Raw genomic sequence first — 6,535 nt, forward strand, 5'->3', positions numbered from 1 at the left:
TCAAGGCGAAAGGGGGCGAAGATAGCGGAGGGAGGGACAAATTAAGTTCGCCCACACAGGGGAGGGAGTTTGAGCACCGGCGAGTGGTGATGGATGGTTTTTCAGGGAGGGAGGTGGTTATCGGGTAAAGGGAGGATGGTTTAGGGGAAGGCAAAGAGAGAGGCGGCAACATCATCTGGGGAATCGGGGTGGCGCCGCCGACGCAGAGTTTCAAGGGTAGATGGCGCCGGCAGGGTGTGACGGTGGTGGGGGCAGGGTGGTAGTACGGTGGATAGGGTTTTTTTTTTTTATATTTTTGAATTAAACAAATGTCTATTTCAACAAATACCCCTGAGTAATTCGTTTATTCACCATATACCCATGAAACTTTCCAAATACATCACATACCCCCGAGTTTAACAAAAATGCCCCAAATACCCAAAATGACTAACGAATGTTAACTCTGTTAGCCATTAAGGGTTAATTGTGCCACAAGGCATCCGCTAATTGGTTGTTTATTAAATTTATTATTAAAAAACAAAAAAAAAAATCAAATTTTTTTAAAAAAAACCCCAACCCAAACCCCAGCCACCTTCCTCGCATGTAATACTCCGTATTTTTATAATATTTTTATATATACACATTATTTTATAATATTTTTACATATATAGATTATTTATTTTATTTGTTTTTATAAATTAAAATAATTCATTTCATTTTAAAAAGAAATTAATTATTTAAATATTATATAAGTGTGCATAAATTAATATAGGTCATTAATTGAGGTAATAAAAGTGTTTTGAATTGGGTCATCTTTATTTAAATAGTTGGAACAACTTGTTGGGAGATTGAGGATACTAAGAGCCCAACAAGTTAGCCTAAAGGAAGAAGTCAAGGGGGAGTAAGATTTAGTAATGGCAGTTTTGTAATTATGAGTTTTTGTTTTAAAAGGGGAGTATAAATACTTCAAAACCTTAAAAATTTTCACTCTAAACATCATAATTGTCAGATTTCACAAAAAATTCCAAAGGTTTTCCCTTTATTTTCTCTCTCCATTTTCTCCTTATTTTTCCTCTTCTTTTTCCCTCTCTTCCTCACGCCTCTCTCTCCCTCTTCTTCTCCCCTCACGCTGGCATCCACCGGCGCCACCACCACCACCGGCGAGCCACTGGGAGCACTGGCAGCAGCCGTGCGCCCCTCCTTCTCTCTCTCTCCTTTGGTTTTTCGGTTGGTAGTGTTATATAAAAAATAAAAACTCTTTTTTCTCTTCCTAATTTAGTTCTATTGTTTTTTTATTAATTTAAAGCATGATTTTGATTATGTTTTGGTATTGATTTTGGGTATTTGATGTTGTTAAAATTATTTATATATTTTTCAGATTTTTATTCAATCAAAAACCCCAATTTACAAACCCTAGAATTTGGGAATTTATGGTTTATGGTTAGGGTTTGATCCTAGGTTGTTGTAGTTGTTTAATTAATGGTTTAAACATGTTTTTAATGAGTTTAAAGCCCTCAAATTAATACTGAAATTTATCTATGCACACTACTTTTTAATTATTGAGTTAGGGTTTGATTGCCCAAAAAAGGGGAAAAGGTTTTGATGATTTAAATATGATTTTCTAGTCTATTAGTGATGTTTTATATTATATAAGTATGCTGGAATTTTATTTAAGTCATAAAAATTAAATCTTTTTGAAAGGATTTGAAGTACCCACTTAAAGAAAAGGTTTTATGGCTTTTATGTCATTAAATTGGGTTAATTAGTAAGGTTTAAAGAGTATTATAGTTGCTAGAAATTTGTGAGAATAGTAGATTAATTATAGATATGTATTTTTATTTGTAGGAAGCTTCAAGCAAGGTGATTTCTAGCGAGTGTGGCCGAGTTTAGGCATTATTCAAGGTACGTATGTGCACAAGAATATTTGTGTACAGTGGCGGACCTGGGCTTGTGCCTGGTGGGTCAAGTGACTCACCAGGGCCCAAAAAAAATTTTAAGTTTTTTTTTTTAAAAAAAAAAATAAAAAATTCTAACTTCTGAGTTAGCCCTAGCCCACTTCGCCAGTTCGCCTCTTCCTCTTCGCAAGTTTGCATCTTCCTCTTCGCCTCTTCCTCAGACCTCAGTTCCTCTTCGCTAGTTCGCTTCATCTTCCTTTTCGCATAATTTCAGGTTAGTCATCTACTCATCTTTCGGCTTTTTTATTTATTTATTTATTTATTTAATTGTTGATATTACTTGTTAGTTGTTAGTTATGAATTATGATTTAGTAATACTAAATTTGAACCCTAAATCCCTAATTGTTCAATAATCAACTCAATTTCAGATAATTTTGCATTATCTGAATTGTGAATTTGTGAAATGTTTGAACCCTAAATCCGTAATTGTGAATTTGTGAAATGTAAAATGTTAGTTATCAACTCAATCCCTAATTGACTAATTGTTCATAATCTACTGCTCTTCGCTAGTTTGCTCACGCCTCCAGTGCTGACTGTGCTGCTGGCTGCTGCTCGCCTAGTCGCCTGCTCCAGCCTCCAGTGCTCTGTGCAGCTATGCTCTGTCCTCTGCTGCTCGCCTAGTCGCCTGCTCCAGTGCCTAGTCGCTGACTTGTTGTCTTGCTGAGTGTTGGGCATGGCCCTGCTGCAGTGCTGCTCCGCCTGCTCCGTTGCCGCCTCAATCATTCAGCGCCTGCCGCCTCCGCCTAGCAAGGTAGGTAATCATCAATTGATTCTTTTTTTTTTGTGAATTTTTGATCAAATTTGCATTACTTGTCTCTTAAAATTAGTATATATGGTGAATGTTCATTGAATTTGCATTATTTGTGTAAATTGTGTTTTGACTGTTAAATTGAACTTATTAGTTTATCTGTTTATGTCATTATGTGAAATTATGAATATGTGATGTTGGACATTGTATAAGACAGCAATTAAACTATTAGTGTAAGGAGGATTATAAATTTATAATTAGATTACAGTGTGGACTGGTTAGTGCTTAGTGGTGCTAGTCGCATATTCGACTGGAAGTTCCGTATAGACTAGTGGAGATATTAGTTTGTTGATTTTAGTCTTGTCAATTTTAAGCTTGTTAATTATTAGTTAGTATTGTAATCTTGTCAATTTTCTATTTGGATGATCTTTGTAAATAATTTTTCTGGGGAATATTGCTTGATTTAGTTGAATATTGCTTGATTTAGTTGAATATGAACCGTCCAACCAATTATGAATAGGGGTAATTCGTTGTTGGGGTTATTTGCATATGATTCATACTTGTGATTTCATTTGTTTTGTTAACTTTGTGTTTGATTAGGTTGTTGAATTTATATGCAGGGAAGACTCAGCTTATCAATCATTTTCTGATCAACAAGAGTTGGTATATTGTTAATTTTCCTGAATATGGGTGAGTCTCTGTAATTTTGGTTTTAATTTGGGCAATTTCTGTAATTCTTGAGTCTATTTCATGCTGGGAATATTGTATACTTGTATTGTGAATCAATTGTTATTCGTGTTTATTCCTGATCATATGCTTGAATCATATTGAAGTACCAAAAAAAAGGATTGCTTTTACGCCTTGAGGCATTGCTTCAAAATTATTGATCATCCTGTAAAACATGTTGCGGACTGATATGTATTTAGGCTACATCCGTTGTAGTTAATTTGGTCTCCAATCGTGTTGTTTATTTTCAAGTTTAGGAAGTAAATGTCTCCTTACATGTCATGTGAAATTTTTTTTTACATATTTGATTATCGATTGTGACTCACCAGTCGGAAATTCCTGGGTCCGCCACTGTTTGTGTATGCGTAGTATCATGCTAGGATTTGTAAAGTATGATTTAAGTGATGAATTAGTAGCATGTTTGGTTGATTATATGCTTGGAATTGATGTTGCTTGAGCATGATTTGTTATGCAAGCATGTGAATATATTATTGAGGCATGATACAAGTTGAGTATGTATGAATCATGGAAGTATGTTTTATTTTCAAGTATCAAGAAAGCATGTATTTAATAAGCAAGACTTATATATGAGTTAAAGAGCTAAAGTTAGAATTATTGAGCATGATTCACGAATTTATTTCTCACCCATTTATTATTGGTGTTGAGTCAAGAGGTTAGTTTATTTATTTATTCACTCAAGTAAGTTGAGTTTAAGTCAAGGAAGTTTAACAGTGCATCTTATGCACCAAGGTAGTAATCGTGCAATTTTGTGCACAAAACTAGGCAACGAACCTTAATTAAAATAAATAGTATGTGCTCACTAATTAATTTAAGAATGAATTGGAAGTATGTATTGATTGTTATTATGTTTGTTCTTGATTGATTGGTTTGAGTCATCACATGTTAAATTGGTAAATCACGTAAAGTGTAAGAGGATACACACCAAAACTCTTGGAACGTATACACCTTGAGTATGAGCATATAGGGGGAGTTATGGGGTTTTATATTTAACCAGAACTTCTACAGGGATACTGATACATGATGATGTACTTTCTTTTATTATTAATGTGCTGGAATTCCGTCAGAAAGTGACATAATAGGTGCCAATTGGGGTAGCTCCCTGATTGGAAGCTCAATATTTAAATGGGATGTTTTCAAGGAAGGAAACCCGTTCGATGCGTAATCCAAAATTATTATTATTATAATTAATATTGCTAGTTATGAGTCAAAGGTAAGTTGACTTGTGGTTGTGTGGCGAGCATGTTTTAAATATTATTTTTATTTTGATGTTAGGATATTCATGTTAGTGTGGTGCATATGTACTCAGCTTTGATGATTCATACTTTTGTGTTTGTGTTTGGCTTTCCTTTGGATTGGCCCTACTACGACCCATTTTTATGGTGAGTAGAGAGTTGAAATAAAGAGGAAGTAACAGGTACTAGAAGCATGAAGAACATGATGGGATAGAGTGCAGAGAGTTACTTGTTATGTTTCTTAGTTTTAATATTTTTGAATTATTGGTTATTGTTTATGGACTAACAGAATATATTATGTTTGTTTTTAATTGTTTTAAGAAGGGCCATGTTTGAATTGGTTCCAACTTGTGAATGTTTTATTTTACTTTTGTGGTTGTGAGCTCAAGTTTTATTTTTAAAAGTTGGTTTTTATGTTTTAGACTTCCGTTGTGAGACTTTGAAAACTAGCCTTAGTCGTTATCACGGTGACGGTAATATTTTGGTTATTTCCTAAAAAGGGTTTTATTTAGAGTAAAAGGAGTATTTTTAAGGAAGGAAATTTCTAGTGTAATACATTGCCCCACCACCACCAGCCCTTCTACCTCCTACCCCACTCCGACGCCGACCACAGTCTCTCCCTCCGGCACCAGGCCTTCCCAACGCCGGCGAACATCACCCTAGCGACCCCACTCTTCACTAGCGACCCCGCTCTCCTCCCCCAAACTTTCTCCTCTTGTACGAAGGCCACGAACCCAGCCACCCCCTCGTTCCGGCGCCGGCACAACCCCTACCTAGCTCATTCCTGTAACACCCCAATAATTCTCTCTAAAAGAAAACCTGTGATAACCTGTAAAGCCTGTATAACCTGTAAAAGAATTATTGGAGTGCTACCGCCACGTGTTCAAACGTTAAGGCTAGTTTCAGAAATCAACAGCGGAAAACTAACTTAGTTTTAAAAAGAATATAAGTTTCAAAACTAGAAGTCAAAACTCAAAGTCTTACAAGTTGGAACCATAACGACCCTTATTCAAAATCCAGTAAAATAGGAAGTAATGGAACCAACACCAAAATAAAATTCAATCTGTGTTATGAAATAAGCTAACTGGTTAACCAACTTTCCACTCAAATCCCATCACCCTGATGCAAGACAGTTTATGCAAAAACCTGTGATGAATCTGCTCCCCAATATTACAAGTGTAATAATTGGATCATTACAGGGTCATTGAAGGCGAAGGCCATGACCAAAGAAAGACACACAAGAGCACGCAGTAAGCAACGCTGAGCACATACAAGTTACGAAATATAATAAAGAGTTCTAGCATGATACTAACAAGCATTCCATACACTCACAATATTATCATTGACTCGAACACGACTCCATAGTTACTCATTACTAAATTTTTGTTTAAATAACATTGAACATCTCATTAATTGATTGGATTAAGCAATAGACCGGGTTGTCCCCCTGTGCTCCATTCCGGAACATTAAATAAGAAAACCCTATGCCTCCTTTCGGAAGACATTAATAAACATCCAATGGCAGACGGGCGCGACTCCGTGGCCATAGCTAGCATGAGATCTCATCTAACTCATTATAATTTTAAAAGAATTTAGAACAAGAGACTCGTAGATCAGACGACCTCTGAAAAGTGCACGGCTAATACCCCGTGAACCCCAACCCATGTTTGTCATTACTCTAGATGTGCACAAATCCAGAGTTTTATTGCTCATCCTTCTTGCACTTTACGTGATTTACCAGTTTAGATTAGGTGATGACTCGCATGCAATCAACACAACCAATCATACATCAATCATACAAATCATTCAAGTTTCCAATTCAATTCTTAATTTATTAGTGACAAACAACATGCATTATTGCATCCTTTAACTAC

At 35.7% G+C, this 6,535-nt stretch overlaps 1 long non-coding RNA gene across 1 annotated transcript; it reads left to right on the plus strand.

Moving 5' to 3' along the window:
- The first annotated feature begins 2,024 nt into the window (after nucleotides 1-2,024).
- LOC110737981 lies at nucleotides 2,025-3,688 on the plus strand. The gene is made up of 3 exons (XR_002514534.1): nucleotides 2,025-2,148; nucleotides 2,445-2,685; nucleotides 3,303-3,688. It is a non-coding gene; the product is annotated as an uncharacterized LOC110737981 (long non-coding RNA).
- Nucleotides 3,689-6,535: the final 2,847 nt, after the last annotated feature.

Source organism: Chenopodium quinoa, unplaced genomic scaffold, assembly GCF_001683475.1.
Source record: "Chenopodium quinoa cultivar QQ74 unplaced genomic scaffold, ASM168347v1, whole genome shotgun sequence".
Classification (NCBI taxonomy): Eukaryota; Viridiplantae; Streptophyta; class Magnoliopsida; order Caryophyllales; family Amaranthaceae; genus Chenopodium; species Chenopodium quinoa.